Below are 18,256 nucleotides of genomic sequence, written 5' to 3'. Positions count from 1 at the left end.
AGTGTTCTCATCCTCGTGGATGAGAAATAGGGAAGAGGAAAGGTGCCTTTCTCCAAGGCATTTTTCCTGCTCATCATATTCTCTCTTGCTTAAAATCTCACAAGATAACTACACTTCTCAAAGAAAATACACCTTGAAAAAAAATACCTAAAAATTACCCTTGTTAGAGTCATTCTAGACCGAAATAATGAGATTCTTCCTCGTCAGAAAATGAAGAACCTCACACTCTGACCTTGTAGCAGCCTCCAAGAACTCACTTCTCTCCCTGACTTCTCAATTTTCATTATTTGTTCTCCTTTGTAGATAGAGAACCGCTACTCCAGCACCCCAGAGAAGATACTATACTAACAATATTGACAGAAAAGGTGAAAGGGAAAGAGGGTCAGTGACAGGGTTTGTGAAGACTCAGGGTTGACTGAACACTGTAGCAAGGTGGTCCATGCTATAATCTGAGCTCTGGTCAGCTTGTGGAGCCCATCTTACAGGCACACACAAGTGGGGCAGCAGGTCGTGGGACCGGTGACAGATAAAACTTTCCACAATTCCTCCTGCTCCAGGACTAGCACTATATCACACAGGATAAGTTCCTACATACTGTGTCTCATACTCTTACTTACATTTGGGAAGTTTGTTCCAATCTTCAGCACTCTCACAACAGTATCCCAGTTAGCATGGCTTTCAAAGTGTGCACGTTGAGCACCAAGGCTCTCAGGTTAGCGCACGGTTCACAGCCCCCTCTGGTACCACAAGAAAATTTTAGAAGCCACAAATGGACACACACTCTGTTCAGCTGCTGCAAGTTTGTTGCAGTGCATTTGCATCAGAACAAAACTGAAATAGCAGCCAAAAGGGCAGAGCAGGAGATTGCTGTCTGCACCAGCCCTATCTAGCCCAGGACCTCGTGAGGGAATGCCTGTTTATTCCATCTCTAAATAGGATGAGTAATATTGGAAAAAAAATCCACGTTGGTCTTTCAGAGGCATCACAAAATTGACTAAGGATGCTATTTTATTCTTGTCAAATTCAGTTGGCACCATAATTTTTTTGCATTTGATCCACAGGCACAATAAAGGGGAAGATATAACACTAGGCAGAAGCAAGTGTTATGTGACAGGAGTATCAATCTCACAAAACTATCACCTGCATCAAGTGACTGGGGCAAGAAATAACAGCCTCTTAGTAGCACTTTGGTGTCACACACTTATTACAAACTACATCACATAATTCCATAAAGAGTTGTTGAAATACTTACTTGAACTATAAAATTATGTAGTATTTTCAAGATAAATATATTTTCAGTTGATGTCAAAGTTTGTTTCCTAATGTTTCTCTTTCTGTATTGGATCCAGTATTCCTAACCTAACAAATCTCAATCAGTCAGATATAGTACTTCATGTGTCAGTAAATTTAATTATTACCAATGAATGGTCATTAATTATCCATGAGCTGTATTTGAAACTTAGATGTTGTTCTTATTCAAATTGTAATGTGTTGGTCACATAAATGTGTGCAAAGGCAAACTGATTTGATTTGCTAACCAAGAAAGAATCCACAATTTCATTAAGAAACAGCTGAGGAAGGGAAGCTTTCTTCATTAATAAAAACAATTAGTGAGTTGCCCAGCTGTGTTACAATGCAGCCAGCAACTTTTAGGCTGCCACCCTGGCAGAACTAATAATCCAGTGCTAATTGGGATACACTAGGCAAGTTGTTCAGCTTCTGGTTCTTATTTATACTGATCTCCATCCAAAAGGAAATTTATTTCAAATGTCTTCTTTAAAATAAAATAAAAGCTTTATTTACTCTGAAACATCAACTGTGAAACCCTTGCTATAAGAATATTTGAGAGAATTCTGAGTAAGGTTTGCCAAGGAAGAACGCAGCCTTTTGCTGCCAGTGGGGTTGTCACAAAAACAGGGGAAGGAGACTGTAATTCCTTCTTCACCATCCTGACTCTCAGAACAAACTTGGTGAGAAAATACAAGCATTTGTGAGAGCAAGGAACAGGTCTCAGGGGTCTGACCCTGCAGTAGCTGGGGATCTTCAGGGAAGCATTACGGCTTGCTATGGTCCTCTGCCTCTTTTCTCCTACCTTGAAGATGGTACTACATACAAACAACAACAACAAAATATTGATGATGAATGCTTATCATCAGTAGGGTAAAATCCCCCTTTTAGTAGCTCCTTTTTATATTCTCTGTGTTTCTCACCTTAAAAAGCAAACAAAAATGTAAATATAAACAACAAAACTTCTCAAAAACAAATAACCAAAACAAACAAAAAAGCAAGAGAAAATCAAGAGAAAAACAGAAAACAAGAAGTGAACCACAAAGAAACACACAAAATCCCAAGTGTCATGTTATACACTTAGTCCTACCTATTAAAAATTACCATGGTTCCCCCAGCCATGTGTGTAGCACAGTTGCTTCTTTTCATGCCCAGAAAGCTCCTCCATGCAGATCATTTGGACTCGAGTGAGCTGTTAGTGAGAGGCAATCAGATTCCCTGGTGACCTGTCTGCAAACACAGTGCCCAGACTGGTTTGGTACCCTCTGCCTCAGCTGCTTGCTCCAGTCTGCATCCATAGAGAAGAGCACATCCAACAGACACCAGCAAAACCCGGGACATCCCAAAATTTCACAGTCATAGAATGGTTTGGATTGGAAGGGATCTTAAAGATTGATTAGTTCCAACCCACTGCCACGGGCAGAGGCCTTTTTCATTAGACCAGGTTTTTCAAAGTCACATCCAACCTGGCCTTAAACACTTCCGCAACTTTCCTGGGCAACCTGCCACAGCTTCATGACACTCGTAATAGAGATTTTTTTTTTTTCCTTATATATATTCTAAACCTACCATTCCTCAGTTTAAAGCCACTACTTGACTTGAAATTATTGCATTACCTGACTTGTAGCTGTCTGATTTATTTGCTTGACTTTAGATTTCAACCCTAGTTGAGTAATTATGCCTTTCATTCATCTTTGGGAAATTTAAGTATGAAGCTTTAGATTCCTAGAGGTTCTTAGGTGATGGATGGAGCAGATGATTTCCAGGGCAGTGTTCAGAAATATGTCCTTTCCTGACCTACCTCCTACTTATGGAGGCATCTGTATTCTCCTGTGCTGCTCCATCCCAATGAACAAGATCACACAGCACGTCAGGAAAAGAGATGCCTACAGGTCAGGGTGTTTGCTTGCAGCAGTGCAGACACAGTACAACTTACACTAAGACAATTAACTCAAAATTAGTGGAAAAGAATAAAAAGAAGCTATTCTAGTATGGTTTTCCACCTCCAGCTGGTAAGTCATTGGGCATGCTCCACAAGACAGCACCTGTCCTTTATTGTGAGGCATACTTTTGATTGACAAACAAACCAACCTGGGGCAAATAAACAAAACTAAACTCCTTGTTTAGTGAAATCACCTTTGCCAAGCCACATAACAGAGTAAACAACCTGAAAGAAACCTATTTGTCATAGGCAAATGTATCAGAATGTAAATATTATATGAAGAACATAAATATCCCTTGAAGGTGCCCTATAAATAGAAAGATAGCAAAATTAGTTTATTTGTTCAGGTTCTACATATATAATATGGTAGTCATCAATCTGTACAGGTAAAATGCAAGCAAAAATCAATGCAATCAATCAAAAATGAAGCTTTCCTGCAAATGAAAAGAAAATTGCTTTTTAGATGATATGCAGTAAAGTACAACTGCATGACCATTGACTTTTTATCAGCTTGGACACAGGCAAAGCCCACCAATCATGTTACTAGTGGGAATTTTTAAAGATTTATTATTTTGCATATGTCTGGCCATGTTTTAGCACATGGTTTCTTTTTGAGATTTTTCTCTTTTTTTGCTTAATGACTGTGTTTAAGCATGCAGATGTGCAAATACACTGAACAGCTGTGAAATCCTACCAAGGTCAGATTTCACTAGTAAAATATTTCATTCATTGTCTTTTTTATTTTATAGAATAAAGTGTGTTATACCACAGCTGGTGAAATACAGTTTGAAATGAAAACTCCAAAGGGCTATCTCTGACCTTCACAGATTTAGGTCAAATCCAGCTATGAATGTTAGCAACCTACCTCCCAAAAAAAAACTAGATCTATCAAAAATTAAACTAAAGGCTTCTATTTCACAACCCCCGTATGGCAAATTGCATTACAACTGTAGGAACACACCCTCAAAAGGTGGGGGGAAATTGATGTGATCTTGGACAGCGAAGAAGCTTTTAAGAGTTAACTCCATTACAAATCAGTATCCTGGACATAATTACTCAGGCACAACCTTAACACATAATGAAAGATGGTACTTCTCCTACTTATCCTTGTTATAAATGCCACAAACCATTCCTGGTCCACCCAAATGGCCCTGTTGGGCACATGACCTATTGGTTTGTACTGGAACACATGGTGAGTTGCTTTTGGGGCTACAGCTGAGAAGGCCCTAATGCCTTCTCTCACTCAGAGGACAGGTATGAAGGAGGCAAATGGGACAACACCCTTCTCTGCTCTTTGAGCTCTGTTCCATGTCCATTGCTCTTCACAAGTCCCTGGCTGTTGTCATTGCTCATTGCATGTGCCAAATAATACCATTTGATGATGCATTTTGTCTTCCCTGCAATGTGCCAGGACCACAGGCAATGCCTCTGGCTGTGCTGGGCAAAGGCTACTCAGAAGGGCTCTCATGACATGGGGATTTGAAACTGTCCTTGCTGCAGAACAAAGGAAGCTTTATCCCATGCTGATAGCAGCAACTGGTCTTGCCCAAAGGCACTGGGTCATATTCATGCCACCTCCTGGTGTGCAGGGCTGTGCTAAAGGACACCCAGCCTCACTTGGGGGTATTTTTTTATTATAACTGCAGACAAACCTCGAGTGCCTATGAATCTCACCTGCTTGAAATACGGCAGGTGAAGCAGTAGAGCTCAGGATGCAGCCTCTACCCTGTACCCCATGTCTTTCTTCTCCGTGACAGCTCAGTGGGCTCTGCACAGGGAAGAGGGATGCAGTTTCCCCGTGTTTTCACAGTGACAGGATGCTGGGAGCTGGGTGGCAGAGGAGCTGACCATCAGTCTGGAAGGTGCCTGCCAGGCATCTCCCAGGGCTAGCTGATAGAGGAGGTACAGCAAGCCTCTGTAGGGCTGTCTTTTCTGCCCACTCTGCCCCATCATTAAGGAAAAATTAATGTCTTCTACAGCATGGCTATACATTGCCTAGATAGATGGAGTCTTGATCTCAGCTAGGGGCTCCAGACTGAGCACAGTTCAAATACAATAAATGACTCAACAACAGGCTTTGTGTACTTCTGACAGCTTCTTCTTTGGAAAACAAGCCTGGGAAATGCCTGTACAACTCAGGGAGTGACTAGAGGCTGTATTTGTCTTAGTAGGTATAAGAAAAGGAAACCCTGTTGCACTATTCCATTATTTCTGGAATGTGTCAAGAGCTAGTGCTCAGGATAACGCAATAACATGCCAGCAAAATTAAAGCACAGCTGGAAAAAACAGGTGTTTATTCATGTTATAGGGTTACTTTCTATAGTACCAGAAAAATGAAAGTTTTATGGCCTTTATGTAATGGGCCTACCAATATGTTAACTTGTATTTTACCTTGTATTTCAGTAAGTTCAACAGTAAAAGAGGAGAATCGTGTATCTACTGATTTTGTAGTTCAAGGACATCAATAATTTATTATTTTGAAATGCTTTTTTTTCATTCATATGAATTAGAGCTCAAACCACTGCAATAAGAAGTTGGCATCTTTTCACTGAGACACTGTTATAATTCTGCTATATTGCAATGTTGTTACAAAATGAAATGTTAAAATTACACAGACCAGTAGATAAAGTATTTACTGAAAATCTATCTGGCAAAGAAGGCATGATTTGTTTAAAACACTGCCTGAACAGATGTAACAAACACAAAATGTATCTTCTGCCCACCTTCAATGCTCTGCTTCAGTTTAATTAATTTTCTTCACCTCCTCATGTAAAACTCAGTGCCTGTGAAAATACCATCAGCCTTTGAGAATTAACTTGTCTACCTGCTGTGGGATTGAAGAGATCAGATCTTTGTCTTCTCTCTGCTGCCCTGTGAGTGCGACTCAGGAAATCACAGAGCCTCATTCACAGTGCCTTGGGGTGGGGGGAGTGTCTCAAGCACAGGCATCATGTCATAGCACAGCGTAGCCGAGTGCGTAGCACAGCACGAATACGTGGCATAGAACGGGGCAGGTCAGGAAGCAGCAGGCAGGCATGGTAATCATTTTTCCTGCCATGCTGTGTAAACTGGGGCAACCACAGGCTTGTCCCATCTATAAATACCAGCTTCACCTTCACTGAAGGAAGTGCAGCTGACACTAGCCCAGGCTTGCAGGCACCCACAACCTGGGACTGAGTCACACTGTCAAACTTGAGGACACTGACTCTTGGCTTAAGGGTCCGGTCTGTCTCAGTCCTGGTAACAGTGTATTTCCCTGGACTGATGCCCGGGTGCACATCCCACTGCCAGAGCAACTTCACCCTCATTTATGACTTGGGAGGAGGGGGGAGAAAGGATCTTTCTGTGCTTTGTTCCCTCCTTGAACAATTTGAAAAACCTGAAGCTTGACAAGTATAAACAGCAATGCTTGGTGAAGAAGGACCTGTATGTGTATGGCAGCTGCTGATTTCTCTTATTTCTTTGTCCTGACACAGCAGTGCAGGTCCAACTCTTACAGGCCTTTCTGCAGAGTGTTTGAGTCAAAATGAGACTTATGCTGCTTGAAGCTGCCTCAAGACTTCTCTGAAGAATTTGTATCCTCACAAGAGACAGATCAATCCAGGTTTCCTACTACTTGCAACTATAATATCTTTAAATAACACTCCAATTGCTTTTGCAATAGGCATCACATGATCTACTCTCCCTTCCCCAAACTCTCAGGTTTCACAAATAAGTCTTGCCCTTAGGCAGCTGATGGGGAAACACAGCAGCTCTCTGAGGAGGAGGCCTGAATCACAGCGTGAGTGACTTCACATTTGTATGAAGATCTTCACCGGAAAAGTGCACAGCATTTATCTCACTTATCTTAGAGGTCTGCCAAGCACTTCACTGCCACACGCTGCTGAATTTATCAGGGCCGCAGCAGGATGCAATTGAGATGCACTGCCCCCACACATGCTAACAGCCTGACTTGTACAGGGAGAAGAAGAAATAGATAAGGCAGGATGTTTCATCTTCTCATGAGTTCAAATCTAGACCTGCAAAAGAAAGGAGGCTGGGAACAAGTATTAGATAACAAGCAGCAGGTCTGACAGGTGCACAGCTTCTCAGACAGCAAACATAGGCAGTACAATCTTTATGGAAAAAAGTATCAATTAATTTAGGAAATTACATACAGAAGGTGCATGAAAAACCCACTTCTAAAAATCTCTCCAGTCAAACACCTCTGCCTGCAGAGTCGTGGTTTGTTAACAGAGGCACACCTTTCTTTTCCTCCCCCACACATTAACACTTTTCTTCCTTGCTTTACAGCTTGCAGTGTAGAGGAATATCCACCCCTGGTTTAAGCAAGCCCCAGTGTGACACATCTCTGAAGATGCACTCTGCACACATGCCCTGCTTTTACACACCCCTCTGGACAGACAATATCATCTACTTCTGGACACGAGATACTGAGCTACACAAACCTTTCACTAACTGCCCTGACCTTGGGATGAGTTTCAGCTCATTGTGATGCAGGGTAGTCATAAGATTTCTCTGATGCCACTTGATCTCCAGATTGGCAGCCCTTTTCTAAAATTCTCTTTGTAGATGTTCAGCATCTGCTCCTCAAGTGGCATCCACTTGCACATGACTGACATTGGTGCCTGTGCCAGTCCATGGCCCTGGGAGGCACTTTCGGCTCAGGCTCAGCCATGGGATCCAGCTGGATCTGCAATTCCTGCCACTTTGCAGCATTGTCTATGCTAGCCAAGAGGCCCCAGAGCAGCACCTTCCCTATTAAAGCATGATCAAAACCACTTACTCCATTATTATTTATTGCCCTCTTCCTCCTTCTTTCTATTAAGATTCAAGTGATGACAACATAAGCATAAAATGCCTCCTGTCACTTTAGTATACCCCAAGGAATTTAGTACCTTCTAGGAATTTCACTGCTATGAGACATGGAAAACAGTCAGATAAAAAGGCCCAGGTATCCCTCTCTCACACAGGTTTGGGGAAGTTTCCCAGAGAACATGAGAAAATGAGAAAAAATGATGCTCGGGAGAAATGTTATTGCTCTCTATAGCTGCCTGAAAGGAGGTGGTAGGGAGGTGGGGTTTCCTCTCCTCTCCAAGGTAACAAGTGAAAGGAAGAGAGGAAACAGCCTTAGGATGAACCAGGCAAGGTTTATATTGCATACTGGCTAAAATTTCTTCACCAAAAGGATGGTCATGCATTGGAAGATTCTACCAGGGAAGTGTTAGAGTCATAGTCCCTGGAGATATTTAAAAGGCATGCAGATGTATCATGGAGGGACATGCTTTCTTTGGAAGATGGGAGGTGCTGAGTTAATAGCTGGACTTCATGATCTTAGAGGGCTTTTCCCAATGGATGGTACTATGATTCTGTAAATATTTAGCAAATGTGTAGAGCTACACCGTATAAGAACTTGCCATTCTTTCTGTTTCTTTCTTAAAGTATAAAGTAAGTCTAATTTCAAATGCTTGGAAATTGTAGGAACAAAAATACACTGGACACATTGGTCTCATGGATAAGGTCTCCTACACACCTGTCTTGGGTTGAAAAATGTAACCAGAAATGTGTATTCTATTTTAATCTGTTGCAGCCGGTTGGGAGATATTGTTCTTTATCTCTTGTAAATCTAGAGGGGGAAGAGGGCGGATGCCTTCTGTTAATGGGACACCTGATAACACCAGATAAGGCAGTGCCTCCTTATCTCTTCCTCCACCCATCCTCCTCCGAGGGACGTCACCTGTGAATGGGCCATTTAAGGCCTCTCACATGACTGATAACATCACCTCATTCCAGTGTGACATGCTCCACGTAGCAGGGAGGAGCCAACCATTTCTACTCAGATAAAATGGGTACACAGGGGCCTTAGGTCATCTTCTTTTCCATGGGATTCTCAGAGGAAGACTGGACTCATCTCACTGCCACTACAGGATCATCTCTCCTCCAACAGAACCACATCTGTCACTCCAGGAGGACTTATTTGGGCTGCTTCCAACACCCTGGCCAACAGGGTGTCGGGTCATATTCCTGACTCCATCAGGGTTCTCTAGGACTTTTTGTTTGTTTGCTTGCTTGCTTGTTTGTTTTGGGTTTTTTTTTACATTACTGCATTTGCATTTTTATTATTCCTAGTAAAGGAATAGTTACTCCTATTCCCATATTTTTGCCTGAAAGCTCCTAATTGCAAAATTGTAATAATTTGGAGGGAGAGGGTTTTACATTCTCCACTCCAAGGGAGACTCCAGTTTTCCCTGACAGATACCTGTCTTTCCAAACCTAGACAACACTGTGTAAGGTTATGGTTCAAGATGTAACATATCAGGATTATTAAGCTGGTTGCACATAAAACATCTTTTTTATCATACATTTTATACAACATTAAGAATTCAGCTTACATCTGCTGTAATTGTAGTTAAGAATGAATCACAGATATGTGTTTCAGATATTAATTTCTCTGAGACAGGAATGATGAAATCTAATATACAAGTTATGCCCTTTTTTAACAAAAACATGTTCAGCCAAAATTAGTTGTGTTAAAAAAAATCTGAGGCTCCAGACCTAAATCCAGTTTTATTGTTATTCATTATCCTCCAGTTTTATTCTGCTAATTGTTAGGTATCACCGTGGAGGCCTAGCCAGAAAACAGTCTGGGGACACAGATCTGGGTGCAACAGAGCATGCAGGGCAGAAGACCTGTCCTTAGTTTATTTTGCCATTAAATGCCTGTGGCAAGGTGACCATGGATTGGAGAAGGGTATTGCCACCTCTCCTACCACATTGGTCCAGGAGGCTGTCATTCAACCTCCCCTTCTCTTGGAGAAGGAATTCATAACATTGCCAATATTTACAAAACATGGTCCTGTGTTTACAATTCACCAGCGTGAGAAACTGCACATTTCTCCTTTAATATGAACGCTCAGCAAAGCAGGAAAAACTCATGGCAACAGTTAGGCTTCTACTTGGTAACACAACTGTACGATGGCACGCAAATTTTGTCCGGGCACTTTTGCTTTTCTGTGGTGTAAATATATCACTTGCAGGAGTTATCACAGAGAAAGAGATCTGGATTCCTACAGCTTACCTTGGCTTGTTGGCTCTGTAGATCAAAACACAAATTTTTGTAGTATTGCTTCTCTTCAGAGGTGTATGAGCCACTGAGTTAAAATATGACTGTTTGTGTTTGCAGGGTAAGATAGAGATTTTTATCATAAATAGCAGAAATTGAGATACATGTGTCCAACCTGCAGTTTGACAGGGTTTCTTGAAGGGTACAACTGAATCCACAGTACAATCTTCATTATTTCCAATTCATTTGGTGACTTGCTGTGAGATCTGTATCGCCAGTGAAACCCAGCCAGACCCATTCCCAAACAGTGGCACATGCATCAAACACATCTTGATGCTCCTTTGAAGACAAAGTGGAAATCACCAATTTGAAAAATGGGAGGGAATCTTCCATTAAGAGTGAACTGCCAAGGATGTGAGAGGACATATTTTTTCCTCGGGCTCCTAGGCAGTCTTCTCCCACAGAGCCCTCCTGGAAGGACTTTCTGGAAGGTTTAAAATCCTGTCTCTTCTGGACTAGACTGTAGTAGCATAAATTGCTGTGAGAGCAAAACAAACAAGCAAAATAACAAACAAACACACACATACACACACACACAAAAAAGAGAAATATGATTAAAGGAAAAAAGTGTATATGGTAGGCAGGAAGAAACCCAATGCTAAATATTCACAATGGAGATGTTACAAAAAGAATAGCTGTGTATCAGCATGCAGAGAATATTATTTCCCTTTAACAGTGTGAGAAAACCCTTAAAAGACCTAAGAACAGCAAACTGGAAACTGAAGAATTTCCTGTAAAACAAGAGCCAAATTTCTGACAATTAAAGAGTCTTATATCAGTACAGTAGCATTCAAAACAGAAGGGTTTCCCTTGACCTTGGTGGGGTTTGCTTCAAATGCTGTTATTTTGCATCATTTCATCACTGGAAATATTAAGACCTCTCTTTTTCAAAAACAACTGAAGAAACTCTGCAGTTTGTATGCTCCACTAAGGCAGTCATGAGGAGAAAAGCATGCCATCATTTCCTTCCCTCTGGCAAGTCCTGGCTGTTTCCAGCAACCAGTCTCAACATATTTACAATTTACTCGCCTTATATATAAGTTAATTAGACCTTTGTCTCAGTATCTTTGTATTTTTAGTTTACCTAATCTCATTACTGTATCTATTTATGTTCTTAGGAATCTATAATTAATCAAATTATCCATCTAGCCTGATTACTAGTGGTAACTCCCCCTAGATGTTGATTAATACATTCTCAAATTATTCAGGAAGGCTCTTGAAAGAGCCAACAAAATTTACCCTTCTTGCAACCACAAAGTGCCTTATGAGGCCCACAGTTGCCTGAGGGTTTAATATAATCAATAATCCATAAAGTTAATTGTTCCCACATGATTGGTGAACAACCTCAAGCTGAGTGCATAAGGGCTACCACTGCAATTGATGTTTGTGTAGGGTTTCTGCACTTAATGCAATTTCCCTTCAACAAGCCAACTCATTCCTTCTGTTGGACAGTAAATACAGACTTAAGCTTTTCTCCAAGGTATTTCACATTAAGGAAAAACATACATGCTCCTGTTAGTTAAAAACCTGAGTTTAGAAAAACTTATATTTTAATTGCTAAAATATCATACCTAATAACACTAATACTTTACAAGTGTATACTAACTCCCATCTCACTTGTTTTTCAAAATGCTGATAAGCACAATTTTTTAAAACAATGTAGATGTGCCCATTCAAACTCTTATTAATCTTAAAGACTGCAAGGCTCCTAAATACCTTAGCTAAAATCCTTCTTCCTTATGTCATTGCAGACTGCACTACATTGTGCAGGAGATAATTCCTGAGTTATTTCTGATTTAGAGAGGTCCTCAGAGATATGGAGAGGGTCAGTCAAACTAAGTCATGGATGTTTGTCTGGAAGGAATGAGGTTCATAAGCAAGCAGAAAAAAAGTCTATTGACCCAATATTCCATTACTAGCAACAAACTGGAAGCATTACCAAACTATTAGAAGTGAACCAAAACCAAGGAGAAGGAGAAGGAAAAAAGAAAATAACCTCTCAAGTAGTGTGGTTGTGTCTTTTGGAAGAATAAAAATCTGATGCTTCATTTCATTCCTCTAGCATATTTGTCAACTACACTTTTGTCTCTTCATTTTTCTTGAAATCTGCAAACATCATTGCTTTGCTTTTGAGGATGCTCCATTTTATTTAGGAGAAAAAGTTTTCCTTGACTTTACAAAATTTAGGTGATATGACAATCCCAGAGCTTTCCCAGAAAGAATTTCTTTCTTTTTTAATTTTTTTTTTATTTTTCCTCCCTCTTTACTCTTCCCCACAGATCTGTAAGACTTTTTTCTCAATCCTACTTCGTTGCAGCACCTTCTATATTTTGCAATGCTAATGGTCAGATCTGTAAAAACAGCAGCACCCAGTTGGTTTTCTTCTTGCTCACAGTCTTTGAAGATCTCCACATAGCCTAATCAGAAGGAAGATGAAATATATATTAACCTACTAGCCAGTTCAAAAACACTTCAGAACCTGTGATGAAGGTGCCTGCCAGAGAGAAAGCATTGTCCTTCAGGCTCTGAAATACTCAAGTGTCTTAAAAGCCATAGGTGGAGGAATACATCAGCTTCCAGCAACAACAGCAGAGTGAGCTGTGCCCATCTCTGGACTGCAAATCGCTGATCTAACATGGGGGAAAGACCACTTTGTCTCCTTGTACAGTTATAAATCAAGCATCAGGACCAGCCTGAAGCTCCTTCCTCATAAGGTGGCCCCTCTTTGTGATCATACAGAGTTTCCTATGATCACAAACTCAAAACTCACATACTCTTTTGCTACTATTTTAACTTTGCCCCTTATTATTATCAGCCATTAAAGTGTCTTAGAGAAGCCTGTGTCTTATTTTTTTCCATATTATGCAGAACATTTGATAATGAAAATGAGTGAACAACAGCAGATGTTTTGGTAATCTATAGATGTCTTCTGTGGCAAAAAGGAAAAAGAAATATTTATTGAGACATTTTACCAGCGATGATGAAAATTGATACCATTTTCCCAGGCTTGGAATTCTTGCTACCATCAGTCCTTATGTTGCCATCTAGATATGGAAGAGATTTTAGCCTTTGTAAATATAGTGGGGAAATCCACAGAGATAAGGATTGAACAAATTTAGGCCGAAAATATTACTTGCAGTATTCCCATGCTCTGTCACCTTTTTATTATTCAGCACAATAGCCTCAGGGACTTTGTTTATATGAGCTGACTGCCTATTGGGTGAAATATACCCTTTTTTGTTTCTTTTCAACCTCTTGTACAGCTTCTGTTAAATTTCTCTATAGCTGTATTGGAAGAGACAGTGAATATATCAACCACTATCACCTTCACATCACTTATGATGTTTCATGCCTTTGCTTTATCCCCTCCTGTAGGGGCTCACTTCCCAGTACCAGAGAGTCCTGGTTTACTTAGTGGGTGCTCACTTGGAAGTGACTCAATACTGTGATAATTTTTGTTGCCCTTCACAGAATGGTTTTCAGTTTTAACATTTCCTTTTGAAGATGAAGGTACCCCTGTTTTATACAACGCTTAGGATGTGAGCAAACCATAAATTGATAAAATGGCTTTATAACATTTTCTGTTATTGTTCTCTATTTTTTCTAATGATCCTTAACATTTACACCTGCTTTTGACTGCTACTGAGCACTGAGACTGACATTTTCATGGAAATATTTGTTGTAACCTCAAGATCTTACTCTTGAGAGGTAATGGTCAGATAAAAGGCCATCATTTTGCATGCAAAGTTAGGATTTTTCCATCTGTGCATTTCTTTTATGCTTCTACACTGAATTTCACCTACCATTTTATTCTCTAGTCACTCAGTCTCATAAATTCTTTCTGCCAGTCTTCACATTCAACCCTCACCTTTGTTGTTAGTCCTGCTATGAATAATTTTACATCATCAGCACCCTTCTTCTTGGCATTGTTCCTATCTTCCTCCAGGTGGTTCATGAATATGTTGAACAGTCCATGCCCCCCACCCAGACCTCAACAGGAATTCACTGGTGACCTTCCTCCACCACCCTTATGCCTCCAGCTATTTACTCAAACTTTCCATTTCAAAAAATTAATCAGCAATAAAAGGACTATCTTCTTATTCCATTACTAAGTTTTCTTAAATGTTTGAGTTTGACGTGGGGGTTTTTGTGAGAGAATCTGTTGAACTTTTCGGGATTCAAAGGGAGTCTGTTGACCAGACCATCTATGTCTGGTCCATAATCCCACTATGGATGATTGATGGTCCCTAAGGAACATCAGCAGACATTTAAGGCAAAACCTCTCCTTACCAAGATCATGTCAATGATTGTGAAGTAGATGGGACTTACCCAAAGTTATATCCAATGGGAACCCAGTGGTTAATTAGGTATAACTAACTCAGTCATCCTCCATTCTAGTGTTTTATGAATCCAGCCAACTGTGATCAGATGCCAGCTTTTGACAAAAGGAAAGCCCCCAAACCATCAACTCTTTTCTTCTCTGCTGTATGAAGCTCATTTGTATACTGGAAATTAATAACGCTTAGATCATTACTTTTGAGCTATGTCTTAGAAGTAGGCATATATCTTAAACATTCCTACTGTCAAATACAAAAATAAGTTGGGGGTCTTTTTTCTTGTAGAAATCTGTACATGGATACATCCCTGTTAGTCAAGCTCAAAGCCCTCATCTAATAAAAAATTAATTGTGAAATTTGGATATTTTTAACCAAATTTCTCATTATTCTACATATAACTGCTCTATCACATGCTCAACACCTAACTAGCAGATGTGACAGAAAAACTCCTTGAGCAGGTTTCACAACTTGTTAAAAACAATATCTAAGGAAGACACGGTAGTACTAAACAGCTGTGTTCTGAAATTGGTCTTAATTTAAGTAATCAACAAGGCATTTACTGTTATAGCAAGCACCTGTGTTTGCATGGATCTGTTCACCCATATATGCTTTATCCTCAGAGATAAAACCTGCTGCTAGGGGAGACAGGCGTGCAGATGCATGGACTGCAGCTGTCTGGCAGCACCAGCAGGACCACCTGAGGAGGAGATCAGATAATCTAGTGTGTTTGGCCTCATGGACAACAAGGACTTGTTATTCACACACAGTCCTGCCAACTAATCTGCTTCAAACTCCTCCTCAAAAGTAAAGTGTCACTAGAATCTCACAAAATTCAGGCCTCTCAAAAAAAGAAACTCAGTCTGGGAGCTCCAAAAAGCGCTGAGACATTCAGAGTGCTGTATGTCAATTGTGGTGTTCAGATTTGTTTTGCTTCATATCAATATTTAAATAGTAATGAAAAAAGCATATATATAATGTATTATTGACACAAATATAAATGCCAAAAAAGTCTTTGAAGCAAAATATCTTTTTCCCATTAAATATTTGCAAAAAACCCCAACACTTTCCAGTAAAATGTTCTTATATTACCAGAACCTTCCTTTTTCCTAGGAAGATTATTCTATTAAAAAAAAAAAAACCCACACTGAATTCATTATCTGATTACCTAAGGTGACTATACTCAGTATCTGAACACCTCAAAAGCATTTTTTTTCAGTGTTCTGTTTCCTATCCATGACGAGCACTTTTCTTTAATTATTGGAATTTTCCATGGGGAAGGGTATCTATATTGGGAATGCATGACCTCTTAAGAAGACAGACAAACTTCCTGTAGGAGTCTAGCTGTAGAAAACTTTGGCTGAAAAGACGAAGAGGCAGGATTAATCTAATCCCAGTAAGTCATTTGGAGTCATTCTCTGGTGAAAGACATTTGGGAGCTGGTTTACATCCCATGCACCAAGACACTTTGCAGCCTGCCCGTCTCCCCTGCTTCACAGAGCAGCCTACACATTTATTCCAGGTGCTCTGATATTAATTACTGAAGGTCTGCAACCACAGAGGATCTATTCCAGATGTGCTGGCAAGTACCAATGGCTCCACTAGTGTATGGAAGAGCTGCAGATCAGAGTACAACTGAATACAGAGCCCAGCACTGTCCCTCCACTCCAGTTAAATGTCCCCTGGTGAAGAAGGGCTCAATCTTCATATTGCTGCTGACCTAGAAGGCAGAGAATCCATGAATCAAACCTACACTCACAAATTAACATTTAGGAATGGAATAACTTCTGTTGCATGGAAGAGAAGCTCTGTGAAATGGGGGAAACTAAAATCTCCAACCAACATTGTGACCTTTGGGTTCTAATAGTTTGAGGAGATTTAAATATGACATATGGCATTTTTTGACCTTTGAGGTTTTATACCAATCAACATTTTGCAGTATGTTTAAAAAGCAAGATTTTACAGGTTAAAAAACTTTGCTTAAAAATAAAATATTCCACATTTAGTGCTCTTTGAAGTTTACAATAAGGAATATAGAATTTCTTTACAATAATTCAGCCTCATAAATTGCTACATCTGGTGTATGTGACTCATTTTTTAAGGCTGTAGTTTATGATTACCATACAGTTCCTCACACCTCTGTAGTCAAAGCTCTATCAGTGGTTTTCCTGTATATTCTTCATGGCTGTATTACTTTGTTTGGTGGTTCTTCTACATCTCAGTATGCACCCAGGAAGCTCAGCGACTCAAGACTATGCAGAGTGTAAATTTAAAAAGGGTGGAAAACCCCTGGGCTTCCCTCTGCCACTCATGTCTGAGGAGCCATCCCAGGATATGGTTGTTTCTGCTGAACACCTACCTAGCCCCAAACATCACTTTTATGAAAGAGTCCTCATAAAGTTTTTGTGTGATATCTAATTCCTTGGAGATAAGAGGGAAGGTTTTAAGAGTTTCTATGATTCTATGATTCTCTTTATTATAAATTTAGAGACAAATCAGAGGAAGAAACTCCCTCTGGAGTGTTCCTCAACCATGAAGGTACAGAGACAGGGTGAGCTTCAGGCTTTCCAGAACTTGCTGTTCTGAAGGTGTCAGAGCTCTGGCTTTTCAAAAAATGTCACAGCTCCTTAAGGAAGCCATTATTTTTTTCAATACCACACTTGAAACATATTCCATCTCTCTGCCAGTAACATATTCACTGGAAACAAAGTGGGAGGGGCTGTTCCTGGAAAGGCTTAATACATTCTCTCACAGCTGTCACCTCATAGTTTTCTGAATGGAAAGGTTTTTTTCTGTACAGCTGTGTGAGGTATTCCTGAGAGAGCACGGAGCTGGTCTTGAGGAGACTCAAAGTGACACTGCTAGAAAATCCAGCTGTAAGACAGGCATTGCCTGGCTTGGTAACTGGGTAAGGACAGCTCCCCTGGGAGCAGAGAGGTGTTGGCCCCACTGGGCTGGGGGGTCCCTCAGCAACACAAGTGAGAAAAACAGGAGCCGGAGCCTTGCTCTGCTTGCTGCCCATCCTCTCTCAATTCCCTGCCCTCCCCAGGGAAAAGCACATAATGAGGGAAGTGCAGAGCCTTGCTCAGCTCACTGCTGTCTCTTCCCTGTCCCGAGGCAGGCCTGAGAGTACCTGCCAGAGATGCTAAATGAGGCTGACTCCGCAGAAGGCAGCCTGAAGCACAGACAGGGCAGCCTCTGAAACACCTTGTGAGCAAGGGACGGTGAGAGCTCAGGCATCACCCAAATAAAATAATGTTTGAAACCACTGTTCTTACAAGCAGTCAGCTGTGTTTAATTAGGAAAATAATCAAATACACATTATTCCTAAGATTAGCTGTAGGATATTCTTAGACAGGTAGAAATTTAGAAGTGAAATGTTTGCATGCAGTTAGAACAATTTGTTCTGCCCCGGCTGTCTAAACCGTCATTCACAATGTATCTGAGCTGCCAAGGAGCAGCAGCATAGAAACACCAATTGATCAACAGATGGATTTAATAATCATTGAGAGTGAGATTCTCCTAGAAAAATATACTTGGGGCTTAGCACATCAGCTGAACATCAGGTCT

The sequence above is a fragment of the Prinia subflava genome, chromosome 3 (assembly GCF_021018805.1).
Source record: "Prinia subflava isolate CZ2003 ecotype Zambia chromosome 3, Cam_Psub_1.2, whole genome shotgun sequence".
Lineage (NCBI taxonomy): Eukaryota > Metazoa > Chordata > Aves > Passeriformes > Cisticolidae > Prinia > Prinia subflava.
This window is presented reverse-complemented; position numbering follows the sequence as displayed.